We start from the raw sequence: 12,460 nt of genomic DNA on the forward strand, positions 1-12,460 counted from the left end.
GAGCCTCAATTTCCTCCCCCCGGAAATGGGAATAATGAGAGCTAGATAAAACCACATCAGTGGAAACATCTTCCTCGGTGCTTGGTGTACAGAGTAGAGGAGGGCCACACGCTCCTGTTTCTGAATCAGTAATAATATACTCAGGCCTGAGATTTACTCCCAGGAAACTCAGAGCCCTTCTCTGGTGTTGACTCTTCTGGTCCCTCGCCCACACCCCTTGTTTGTATATCACTTGAGAGTTTTTGAAGATTTTCACCTAAAGTGCTTTCACCCTGCTAGAACAGTATTTCCCAAACCCCAGCCACTCCAGCCACTTTGTGATTTTTCCCAGATTCAAGTGTCTCCTGTGCTATTATTTGCTCAATGCCTTTCTTTCAATCACCTCACAATTTTCTCTTTGCTTCAAGAGCAAACTACATAAAGGAAATACCTGGAAAATAAAATAAATGCATTCAATGTGTGCTAGCTAACCTCACCTGCCTGGAAAGCTTGCTCCAAGGCTTTTGTTAAAGGAGTTTAGCAAGTGTTAAGAGAAGTGCTAACCCACGCTACCACCTGTCTGAGACCTCTTTCTTGAAACTGGCAGAGGATAAAAAAAAAAAAAAAAAAAACAACGAACTGAGACTCGCTTCTGTGTAGCATGACCCCAGGGTGGTTAGGGGTGTTTTGTGGGGTGTCACTGCTATCATTCTACTTGTCGTGGTGGTGTGAGTCCACACCGGGAGCTTGTTGAACCTCACTGCAACAATCCTGAGTAGATATTGCAGTCCTCATTTCACAGGTAGAAAAACTGAGACCCAAATGAGTTTGTCTAAGATGACATGGCCATGGCAGGACTTGAACGAGAGACCGTGTAGTCTCTGTGTCTTGGGGCCTTGACATAACCTAGAAGGATGGGGATCCTTGTCCATGCTGGTTTCCCGGGGAACCTCTAGCAAAATCTTCACTCCTCCCACACCCCCAGTTCTGCTCCTGGGAAAAGGGCAGGTTTGACAGAGCCAAAGGCAGAGCCAGAGGAGAAGGAATCCGGAGCTGGGAGGAGGCCCCAGAACCTCAGGCAACCTCACAGCAATCATCAGATTGGTGAGTTCTTTTCAGATGTTGTTGGTGAGTGGCTGGCATCTGTAAGAGTCCCGGGCCCCTCCACTGGCCGGAACACTGAGGTCTGGGCCAGTTTGCCACTCAAGACAAGGCCCTGAACGGTCTCCCTGAATGGTCTCCCTCCCCCCGCTGGTCAGTGACACAAACCAGCCTCCCCAGGAAACTTCACATCAAAGGGGACAAGCCAGGAGGGGTGGAGAGGAAGGAGATGGGGCCCCCCTGCTCCCTCTGCTTCCTCCCAAGGAGACTGGGCCAGGGGCCATTTCCGATGGATGTGGAGAGCCGCTTTTAGGAAGATGACATTCCAGCCCCACCTCCCAATGCGAGCCCCTCTCCAAGACAGCTCTCTCTCTGGGCTGCCTTCCTGAGCACACATGTCATATGCTACTATCAGGACTGACATGCTATACCCTGGACAGGCATGCCAGCCAGCAGTAAAAGGAGGCTGCAGGCTCAGCCCAGCTTCCCCTCCCTCCCTGATTCATTCAACAAACATCTGAGCACTTAACTCTGTGCCAGGCGCTGGGCAATGGGGACACCGTGGTCAACAAGAACAGCCTGCCTCTGAGGAGTTCATAGTCTAGGAAAAGTGACAGGGGCTGGGACACTCCCAACGCAGGGGGCCTGAGTTCAATCCCTGCTTGGAGAACTAGAGCTGCACTCTGCAACTAAGAGTTATGTGCTGCAACTAAAGAATCCCGCATGTCACAACCGAGACCAGGTGCAACCAAATGAATTGATTTTCTTTTTTTTAAGTGGTAGGCATTGATCTAAGAATTCCATAGTTGCAGGTACAAGATATGAGGAGAGAGTGGGAGAGAAAGGGACTATAGGGTGCTGGAAAACCTATGGTGAGCTCCTGACCTGCCTGGGGAGGCTTTTAACAGATGAAGTGATTCTTAAGGTGAAAGTAAAAGGGTGAGTTCTCTAGGTGGAGAGGGATGGCAGAGTGTTCTGAGCTGGGGGAATGGCATGTGCAAAGGCCCTGTGGCAGAAGACAGCCTGCCTGTCTAGGTGCGTGGGAGGATGCCTGGGTGGCTGGAACGCCCAGGGAGATGGGGACACATGCTGCTCAGTGAGGCTGGCTGTGTGCAGAGTCTTGACGGCCAGTTCAAGGGTTTGGTCTCCATTTTAAGAGTAGCAGGGAAAGACTTCCCTGATGGTCCAGTGGTTAAGACTCTGCCTTTCAATGCCAGGGATGTGGGTTCGATCCCTGGTGGGAGAACTAAGATCCCACACGCTATAGGATGCGGTCAAAAATTAATTAAAAAAAAAGAACAACCGTTATTAAGAGTCAAAAGAAAACAAGTGTCGGCAAGGATGTGAAGAAAAAAAACAAACCCTTGTACATCATTGGCAGGAGTGTAAGATGATATAGTTACTATGGAAAATGGGGCTTCCCAGGTGGTGCTAGTGGTAAAGAATCTGCCTTCAATGCAGGAGACCTGGGTTTGATCCCTGGGTTAGGAAGATCCCCTGGAGAAGGGCATGGTAACCCTCTCCGGTACTCTTGGCTGGAAAATTCCATGGACAGAGGAGCCTGGTAGGCTGCAGTCCATGGAGTCAAAAAGAATTAGACATGACTGAAGCAACTTAGTACACACACATCTGGAAAACAGTATTGAGGTTCCTCAAAAATAACAGTAACGAGAAGATAGTCAAAAGTTTTAAACAGAGAACAGGATAGGATCCAATTTTCATTTTGGAAAAGTCCTGATTGCCCTATAGAGAAGCCATGGGGGCGAGTCAAAGGAATTGTGGGGAGCAGGACAGAAAGTGAAGGCAAGTTGTACAGGAGAAAGGTGGTCTAGCTTGGGTAATAAGAGAGGTGGTGGCAAGACATCCTCAGAAAGTCTGGGATAACCTGATTCCTTGGTGATTGGCCGCCAGGAGAATCAGGGATAGAAAAGGAAAACAACAGCACTACCGTTGTGGGTTTGATTCTTCTACACAAACAGAGAGGAAACCAAGACTGCAGTGTATTTTGCTCTTGTTGTTCAGTCGCCCAGTCGTGTCCGACTCTTTTCGACCCTAAGGACTGCAGCACGTCAGGCTTTCCTGTCCTTCGTCATCTCCTGGAGTTTGCTCAGATTCATGCCGACTGAGTCCGTGATGCTACCTAACCAGCTCAACCTCTGTTGTCCTCTTCTCCTCCTGCCCTCAATCTTTCCCAGCATCAGGGTCTTCAAATCTGATTTTTCACTTACTCCCTCTTCTTTAGCAAGCGTCACCTTGCTGACTGTCTAGCATGCCCCTGGAGAAAAGGACTATCATTTACTTCCCCAGCCCCTGACCGTCCGGCTGTTTAGTTGTCTCTATTTTTGCTTTTGTAAACAATGCCACAATGAGTGCTCTGTGGCTAAATATTTGTACCCATGCTTCTCTATATTACACATACTTACAGCCTTCCTTAAGTGAGGTTTCTAAAAAATGACTTGTCTTTGTTTTAGCAGCATTTGGCCAGCATTTGCTCTGTGGGGATTTCTACGCTTTGACCATCTGAGGATGCACATTGCTGGAGGAAACCTCACCAACGCCTAGAAGGTCAAAGCAGTTGTACCTTTAATATCCGCTGCCTGGGGAAAAAAGAAGACCATATTGAGTGAAGGCTATTATGAATTCCACAGATCGTTGAAATGAATTTGTGTCTCATCTGTCCTGTGGCCTCTGTGCTTCCACTTAAAAGTGGTTCCAGTCTGGTGGGGGTGGCGGGGCGGAACATAAGGATTTGAGGAAGACTTTGCTTTCTGCCAAGACCCTTCCCAAGAGTCCTCTCCCAAAGAGATGGCTGGAGAAGTCATTCCCTACTCAGAACCCCTGCAGTGAGGCGATGGGAGCCACTGAGCTGGAAGATCTAGGGAAAGTGGGGAGGGGAAGATGTGGGGGTGCTGGGGATGGCTAGAGGCCGGGGCTCTAGGGTCCCTGAGGACCCACCCTCTGGCTATTTCCTGAAGCAGATCTGAGCCTTGACAGCAACACTGGCTACATAACTTTGGGGCCTGGTGTAAAATGAAAATGTGAGACTCCTTGCAAAATTATGAGTAATTTCAAGACATTAAACTAAGCATGGGGTCCTTCAAAGTGTGGAGACTTTGTGTGACTGCACTGGCCACATGCCCAGGAATCTGACCCTATGTGGCCAGCCTCTCTTTTCCAGAAGAGGTGCCAGGGGCATGGAGCAGCAGAGAAGAAGGAGGGAGGCCGTCTTGTGGGCAGGGCAGTTAAGAAAGGGCCAGGGGCCAGCCCAGCCCAGCCCAGCCCAGCCTTGGCTTGTGGCTGCTGCAGCCGGGGATCCCCTGGGACCTCATTGAGGTTGCCTGTCAGGCTGAGGGAGTGGATGGATGGGGTCCAGAGAGAAGCAGACGCGGCCAGAGGCCTGGTAGAGAGGCATGCACAGAACACCTCTTCAGCCTCAAGCCTTGCAGCAGAGCAGGGAGGCTGATTCAAAGCCATCCCAGGGGGAGGAGGAAGGAGGTGGGCAAGGTCACCCTCAGGGATGAAGGGCATGGATTTGAGGGCCAGGAGAAGGATGCTGAGATTAACAATAGGGACTGCCCTGGTGGTCTAGCAGCTAAGACTGTGCTCCCAATGCAGGGGTCCCAGGTTCGATCCCTGGTCAGGGAACTAGATCCCACATGCTGCAACTAAAGACTCTGTGTGCAGCAACCAAGACCTGGCATAATAAAAATAATTTAAAAAAAATTTTTTTAAAGAGAGAGATATTAACAACAATGTGAGCACCAGCGGCCCTTCCTCAGTGTCCCTACCTCAAACCAGGTGCCAGCAACACCTGTACTGGACAGATGAGGAAACAGAGGCCCAGAGATATTAAGCAGCAGAAGTGAGAAGTTCCAACTTCCACTCACCTGCTCTTGCTTGTCCTGCAAGGGACAGATGGGGGAACAGAGGCCTGGAATGGTGGGGAACTGGCCACCCACTAAAGGTCCCAACTCCCAGAGCAAGGCTTCCCCTCATAGCCATTGCCCATGCCCTTGGGGTCCTCACCTCCGGTTCCACCTCCCTCCCCTTAGCCTGTCTACTGGGCCTGGGGACCTGGGCAGGTGTGTGTGTGTGTGTGTGTGTGTGTGTGTTTCTGTGTCCCAGACATGCAGGAGCTTCCTCTCCCCCCTACCCCTGCCACAGATCCAGAACTAAGGCCAGCTCCATGGCCACGTCGCCTCTCCCGGTTGACCTCCAGGTGTGTGTCCCTGGTACCTTGGTTACTGTTTCTGAATCAGCCATGTGGTGGCCCTTCCACTGTATCCGGGTTTGATCGTCCATAAAAAAATTAATGGTCCCTGCAAATAAAGAAGCACAACAACAGAGGAAGGCTTTTTAGACAATCAATTAAAAGCCTAAGAGAGGGATTATCTCATTGAAATATCAATTTTTAATAGCACTGCATCTCTGAGTTTCCTCTAAAAAAACTTTGCACAGCTCATTTGCCAGCCCTGGTTTATAACTTCATCTCTTTGCTGCTTTTGACCGACCTGAACCTCTGGGACTGGCCTTGGGGAGCCCAGAGCAGGGGCCTGGGAGGGAGCATGGATGGTCATTCATTCATTTGTTCACCCATTCACTCATTCATTCACCAAAGGCTCAGCGAGCTCCTGCTCTGCGGCAGGCATAGGTGCTTGGCAGAGTGGGGGGACCAAAGTGACTCATAAGAACCTGATCCTAGCCCTTAGGGAACTCACAGGCTAGCAAGTCAGCACCAGCCAGGTGAGTACATCGGTAATTACAGAAGGAGAAGCCATCTGGAAAAATCAATGTCATGGGACTGAGAAGGAGGTTAATGGGCACAGGAGAGGGACTATCTGTGTAGCTAGTGAAGCCAGGAGAGTATGTGAAGGCGGAAGGAAGAGCACGCCTGGAGGCCCCGGGGCAGGCACGAACTTGGGGTTTTGGAGGAGTAGAAAGGAAGCTGGTGTGGGCTAGAATAGCGAGTGAGGGGGAGAGGGTCGTAGAGGAAGCTGGGCAGACAGATACCATCCTGACTTGCAGAGGCCCTGGAAGCCAGGGAAGGGGCCTGAGCTATATTTAAAGTGCACCAGGAGCCGCTGGCACAGTGGTAAGTGGCATCCTTGCTAGGCAGCAGTGGCCTGGATTCAGGAAGCCGCCAGGGGTCTCAACCTCGGTTTTCCTCACCTGTAAGGTGGGATGATACCGGTGGTCCCCTCACTGGGCTGTCAGGAGCATTGAAAGAGGTAGTAGAGGCAGAATGCTTGGTGTGGCTTTTTTCTAACCCTTCCCCTTAGCTTGATAGCTCCCTCAGTTTACCCCTTGGGGATTGGGCGATCAGATTAATTTTATCTGATAAGGGACTCCCACCAGACAAATTCCCAAGGAATTTTGTTACACTCCTAACTCCAGCTTATCAACCCAGGGAGTGGGTTGGTGGGGAGTGGGTGGTGGTCCAAGAGCAGACAAAGGTGCTTTGCTCTCTCAGTGCTACTGCTCAAAACCCATTCCATCCTGGAATTAAGATACCTTGGGCAACTGGGCAACTGGGTGGGTGACCAGGTGGAGGTTTCTGAAATGCGATGGACAGCAGAGACAACCGAGTGTGGCTGGGTGGGGTGGTGCAGAAAGGCAGGGATGGGTCTCGGACAGAGACTCCCACCCCAGTGTGCACAAGTGCACTCACTCTTCCTGCCCGGACAACTGGTCTCCCACACAGATACGGTGGTGGGAGTCCTTGGACAAAGGTGGACAAACAGCAATACCGCTGGATCCCAAAGCCCATGCCGGGGCTTGACAAGTGTCTTTTCTAACTCCTACAGCACCCCATATGACATACGTGGAAACTGAGGCTCAGGTAGGTGGTGCTTAGTTAGTGGTATAGGTGAATCCACATCTCATTGACTGCTTTCTTTTTTTTAAAAATTATTTTATTTGTTCATTTTTGGCTGTGCTGGGTCTTCATTGCTGGGTAGCCTCTTCTGTATTTGCTGGGAGAAGGGGCTACTCTTGATTGTGCTGCTCGGGCTTCTCACTGTGGCGGCTTCTCTTGTTGTGGAACACAGGCTCTAGATGTGAGGGCTCAGTAGCTGCAACGCACGGGCTTAGTTGCCCCACATGTGGGATCTTCCCAGACCAGGGACTGAACCCGTGTCTTCTACATTAGCAGGTGGATTCTTTACCACTGAGCCACCCAGGAAGCCCCTTGACTGCTTTCTTATTATAACGGAGGTTAATGTGTGAAAGTCACTCAGTCTTTGCAACCCTGTGGACTGTATAGCCCTTGGAATTGTCCAGGCCAGCATACTGGAGAGGGTAGCCTTTCCCTTCTCCAGGGGATCTTCCCAACTCAGGGATCGAACCTAGGTCTCCAACATTGCAGGCGGATTCTTTACCAGCTGAGCCACCAGGGAAGGATTATGACCCTATCACAATAACCTGGAGATTCCAAGGACACAGTTGCTGGGTGCCCTTGCATACACCACTTGGCTCTCTGGACCTCAGTTTAATTCATCTGTGTAAAGAGGTCCCCAAATCTGACTGGCCTAAGTTAGAGCATCAAGTTATCAAGTCAGGTGCTGGAGGAGAAAGTCTTGAGTGATCGAAAAGGAAGAGGGCTTGGCGACAGTGGTCACACCCTTATTATCTTACACTCCCCCGCTGCCCTCTGCCCCCGAACATGCACAGAGCCTCTGCTTTGAACTGGGCCCAGATCTGGGCTGAGGGCTGTTAGCCGAGAGTACCTGGTCTTTGGAGCTGTCTGGATTCGAATCCTGGCTCTGTGATTTACTGGCTGGTTCCTTCCCTCTCTGGGCCTCGGTTTCCTCATCTTGCTATTGTCCACTTCTGGAGGTGATGCTTGTGCTTTGAATGATACTCACACTCCTTTCCTGGGGAAGGCGGGTGGGAGAAGGAGATTTCCACAGGCGGGGCCCCGGCCTTCAGAGCTTGAGGTCCTCGTGCGAGCAGACCGCTGCAGTCACTGAGGAGCTGTCAACCTGTCTGACCGCGCCATCGGCACTCCAGCCGTGGGGCAGATATGGAGAGGACGCTGTGGAAGCCAGTGGGAGCAGAAAAGAGGGGCCTGTCAGGACTTTATCCTGGAGCAACAGGGCCGTGAGACCAAGGCCGCTGGGGAATGTACTTAAGGGCATGTCTGAACCTCCCCCACCCACGGGTCAGGATGTAGAACAAGACTTTATCTGTCCAGCAGTGGAGAGCCATGGCTAGTTCTTTTTTTAAAAAAATAATTTTATTTATTTTTGGCTGCGCTGGGTCTTCATTGCTGCTCTGGCCTTTCTCTAGTTGTGGACTTAGAAGTCGTGGCTCCTGGGCTCTAGAGCACAGGCTCAGCAGTTGTAGAGCAGGGGCTTAGTTGCTCCGTGGCGTGTGGGATCTTCCCAGGTCAGGGATTGAACCTCTGTCTCCTGCATTGGCAGCAAATTCCCTCCCACTCACTGAACCCCATGGCTAGTTCGTGAGTTGGGGCGGTGGGCCCAGGATGTGCCTCTCTGACATGGGGGGAGCCTGGGAAATGAGAAAGGCTGAGAAAGGCTTCACATTTACACCTCTCCTGGCCCCCTCCCAGAGCAGGAGAGGGGAGTCTGAGCACCATGGAGACCACTCCTGTGCAGCTGGGTCTGTAGGGCTGGTGGGGAGCTGGGAGGCTTTCCAGGGAGCCCTTGATCCATTGGGAGGCACCCGCCTGGGGCCTGGGAGGCAGCTGGCTGCTTGCAACCCTACAATTAGTAAACAGAGGAGTTGAGTGGTGGTGGGGGAGGCGGGGAGCGGGCTGAGAGCTGCAGCTGGTTCCTGGGTGCTGCCTCTGTCTCCGTCTCAGCACCCACTGTCCCAGAGGGTGTTCAGGATGGCTGGTGGGCCCCCATGCCAACCGGGAGCTAGGGTCTCGGGAGGGGATGGAGAGCATAAGGAGAGCCAGAAAAATAACACCAACAGTGAAGCCATCTTCTGTTGTGAGAATCCAGCTGCTACTGTCTGCCTTTCACAGATAAGGAAACGAAAGCCCAGAGAGGGGCAGGAGCTGGCCAGAAGACACACAGCCAAACAGAAAGCAGCGGGATCCGGAACTCAAGCTTGCCTGGAGGACTGGGAGGTGGGGACTCACTCCTGGGCATAAATCTCAAGGCAGGGACCCCTAGAGGCTGCCTGGTTGGGGCAACACAAACTTGATTTGAAATCAAGGGGAGGACAGATGCCAGGGCCCCCAGCCTCACGCTGCAGGGGGAGGAGGGGCCGGGCAGGGCAGTATCTGGCCCGTCAGGTTCTGCAGCTTGTCCGGGCACTCCAGGTCTGTGAGAAGAGGGCCTGGCACTGCTGCCCCCGGGTTGCTGCAGCTTTCAGTGACTGGGAGACTTCTCAGCTGACCAGTAGAAAAGTCTTCTAGGACCGGTCCTGCGAGTATTGCAATGAAGCTGGAGTCGGAGTGGGGGGTGGGGGTGGGGGGAGCGGTGGTGGTGGTGGTTCTGGCTTCAACCTTCTACCATCTCATTCATCCAGCCATCAATCCTTCCTTCTTTCCCTCTTTTAAAGATGCTCACTAGGCCCAGGGCACTGTGCTGACTGCTGGAAGGTTTCTCTGCCCTCCAGGAGCATCTGTTGGGGCGGAAGAAGCAAATACACAGCCCAAATGAACCAAGTAGACTGAGCTTTGAGAGGCTGGTGGGACTTTGAAGGGGAAGGGGCAAATCTGAATGGCAGGAAGGGGGTTCAACATTGCTGGAGCTGCAGGGTCTGTGGAGTGGGGTGGGGCTGCAGAGAGCAGGGGCTGTACCACATGGGGCCTGGCCTTGGAGGGGTTGGGGAAGGTCATCATCAGGAGTGTGGGCTCTAGCTTCAGACTGCCTGACCTGGAATGCCAGAGTCACCACTAAGTAGCTGTGTGGCTTTGGGATAGTTCCTCTTTTGTGTGTGTGTGTGGTCTGAGAGCATGCTTTGTATGATCTGTTCCTTACCTGGTTCCTTTTTTTAAATAATTTCTAAAATTTTTTATTTTTTGGCTGTGCTGGGTCTTCATTGCTGCATGAGATTTTCTCTGGTTGCAGTGAGCAAGGGCTGCTCTTTGTTGCTGCGCAGGCTTCTCATTGTTGGGGCTTCTCTTGATGCAGAGCACGGGCTCCAGGGCACATGAGCTTCAGTAGTTGTGACATGTGGGCGCAGCAGTTGCAGTTCCTGGGCTCTACAGTGTGGGCTCAATGGTTGTGGTGCATGGGTTTAGTTGCTCCGTGGCATGTGGAATCCTCCCAGACCAGGGATCAAACTCATGTCTACCTCATTGGCAGGTGGATGCTTTACCACTGAGCCACTAGGGAAGCCCCCTGGCTTTGGGACAGTGACTTGCTCCCTCTGAGTCCCTGCATCCTTGGTGTAAAGTGAGATGACGCTGGGATGCCCTGCCTCACAGGGTCGTGAATCACACGGTGTGGCTCAATACACGTTAACTGCCCTTGGCACTCCTGCCCATGGTGACAAGGAGCTTGCAGGAGTTCTGAGAGGGAGAGTGACATGTGAACTTGGCCTGGCTGTGCCTCACAGTCTTCAGCCACCACCCCAACTCGGTCACTCACTTTCCTCACTTGTTCAAAGAAGGGACGAGGCCAGGGGCAGGACACGTGCCTGCTTCTGGGGACCAGGTGGTGACAGAGGCGAGGAGGGTGCAGGGGAGGCTGCAGGGAGTGGTGGGGACTGTGGTTCGTGGGTGCCTGTGTGCCCCTCCAGGGAGCACCGACCTCTCACCTCCACCACGCAGGAGTGTGAGCCCAGCGTGGTCTGACCTGCTGAGGTCTCAAGAGGGGGAAATCCACATTTTTTATGAGGAAACTTCCCATTATTAACATCAGCAATGCATTAAATATCGTTTTTCAAGCACGATGTGAGCCAAGTTGATGCTTCTGTTTGGTAGATGTTGCTGCCATGACCCCCAGGATGCAAGGGCTCTGAGCAAGCCCTTGCTCAGAGGCAGCACAAGTTCCAGGGCCAGAGAACCTTCCAGCCCTGTGTCTGTGGCTGCGCTTCCCTCCCAAGACTTCCCGGCTCCGTTGTACATGGGAGGTGGGAGGCCAGACCCTCTCTTTTCTGAGGTTCTCAGGAGTGGCCCCGCCTGCAGACAGGGGCTGTAATGGGGCCCCTGCTCCACGCTATCTCTCCAGAGGTGCCAGGGAGTCTGGGGGAGCCCGTCGGGCTGGACGGTCTGCTCTGTGTCTGGGAATGGCAGGTCCGCCTGGCTGCCTGGGGGGACAGCTCTCAGGGCTGCTGTCTGTGAGTGCCTGGCTCCTGGCTCCCGGGGGTCAAAGGGCAGCGCTTTCAGCCTTTTCTGGGGCCCACTTCCTGTTTGGGAGAGAAAACAGCAAGACCCCCTGCAGGAAATGTTCCTCTTCCCCCAGAGCCTCTTCTCTTTTCTGCTGGCTCTGGCTTGTGGGGAAAGGCCCATGTGGGGTTTCTCCCACTCCTCTCTCTCCCCCTTGGAGCCCAGGAGGGGACCTGGGGCATGACAGCAAACCCCACCTTGCCAGCATGGTCAGTTCAGTCTTGGCAACAGGGGACCTATTTATTATCCCCTGCGGGGCTCCTGGGCCTGCTTGGCGCCTCCTATCAGCCCCCAGGGCCCGTGGCAGCTGTGGGTCCTAGCACCATAGCCCCAAGGGTCCTCTAGACTGGGCCACAAGAGAGAAGTCCTTAACTGCAGCTGCCCACCCCAAGGCAGGGAGCCCCCCAACCTTGATCAATTGAATTTAACTTCTCTCGGGAGTTGGTGATGGACAGGGAGGCCTGGCGTGCTGCGATTCATGGGGTCACAAAGAGTCGGACACAACTGAGTGACTGAACTGAACTGAACTGAACTGGGTGCCAGGCCCTTGCTCTGAGCCCAGCCTCTCCGTGCTCACCTCTGAACACAGGGAACTCGCCTTGGCCTGTAGGCTAGGACAGTTCTGAGAGTGCCTGCTCCTGCAGAAAGCAGGCCCTGGTGCTAAGAGTTCATGTCAAACTCTCATCAAGGGCAGGTGACTCAAAACGCCCCCTCAACTTGCGAAGATTCAATAACGTATGCTACCATGCTTTGAATAACCTTTCCTACCAGATTCAATATACACTGGCTGGTTATAGAAGGTGTAGGAATTAAGAATCAAAAGATAAAATCTATAATGTCACTACCTAGAGCAGGGCTAGGAGAATGATGAAAGGGTTACAGGTGTGTTCATACCCAGCTCTGGGTAAATGCCCACCAGTCAGTTGCCTGAATGTCATCCCTTACGGCTGAACCCAGCTGGCAAATCCCTCCTCTCCAGGGCATACCTTCAAGTATTTCGATTATAATTCACCTTTACTGAGCTCCAGGTGAACTCATCTAATTCTCCTGATGACTCTATGAGACAGTTTACAG

This window comes from Bos javanicus, chromosome 18, assembly GCF_032452875.1.
Source record: "Bos javanicus breed banteng chromosome 18, ARS-OSU_banteng_1.0, whole genome shotgun sequence".
NCBI lineage: Eukaryota > Metazoa > Chordata > Mammalia > Artiodactyla > Bovidae > Bos > Bos javanicus.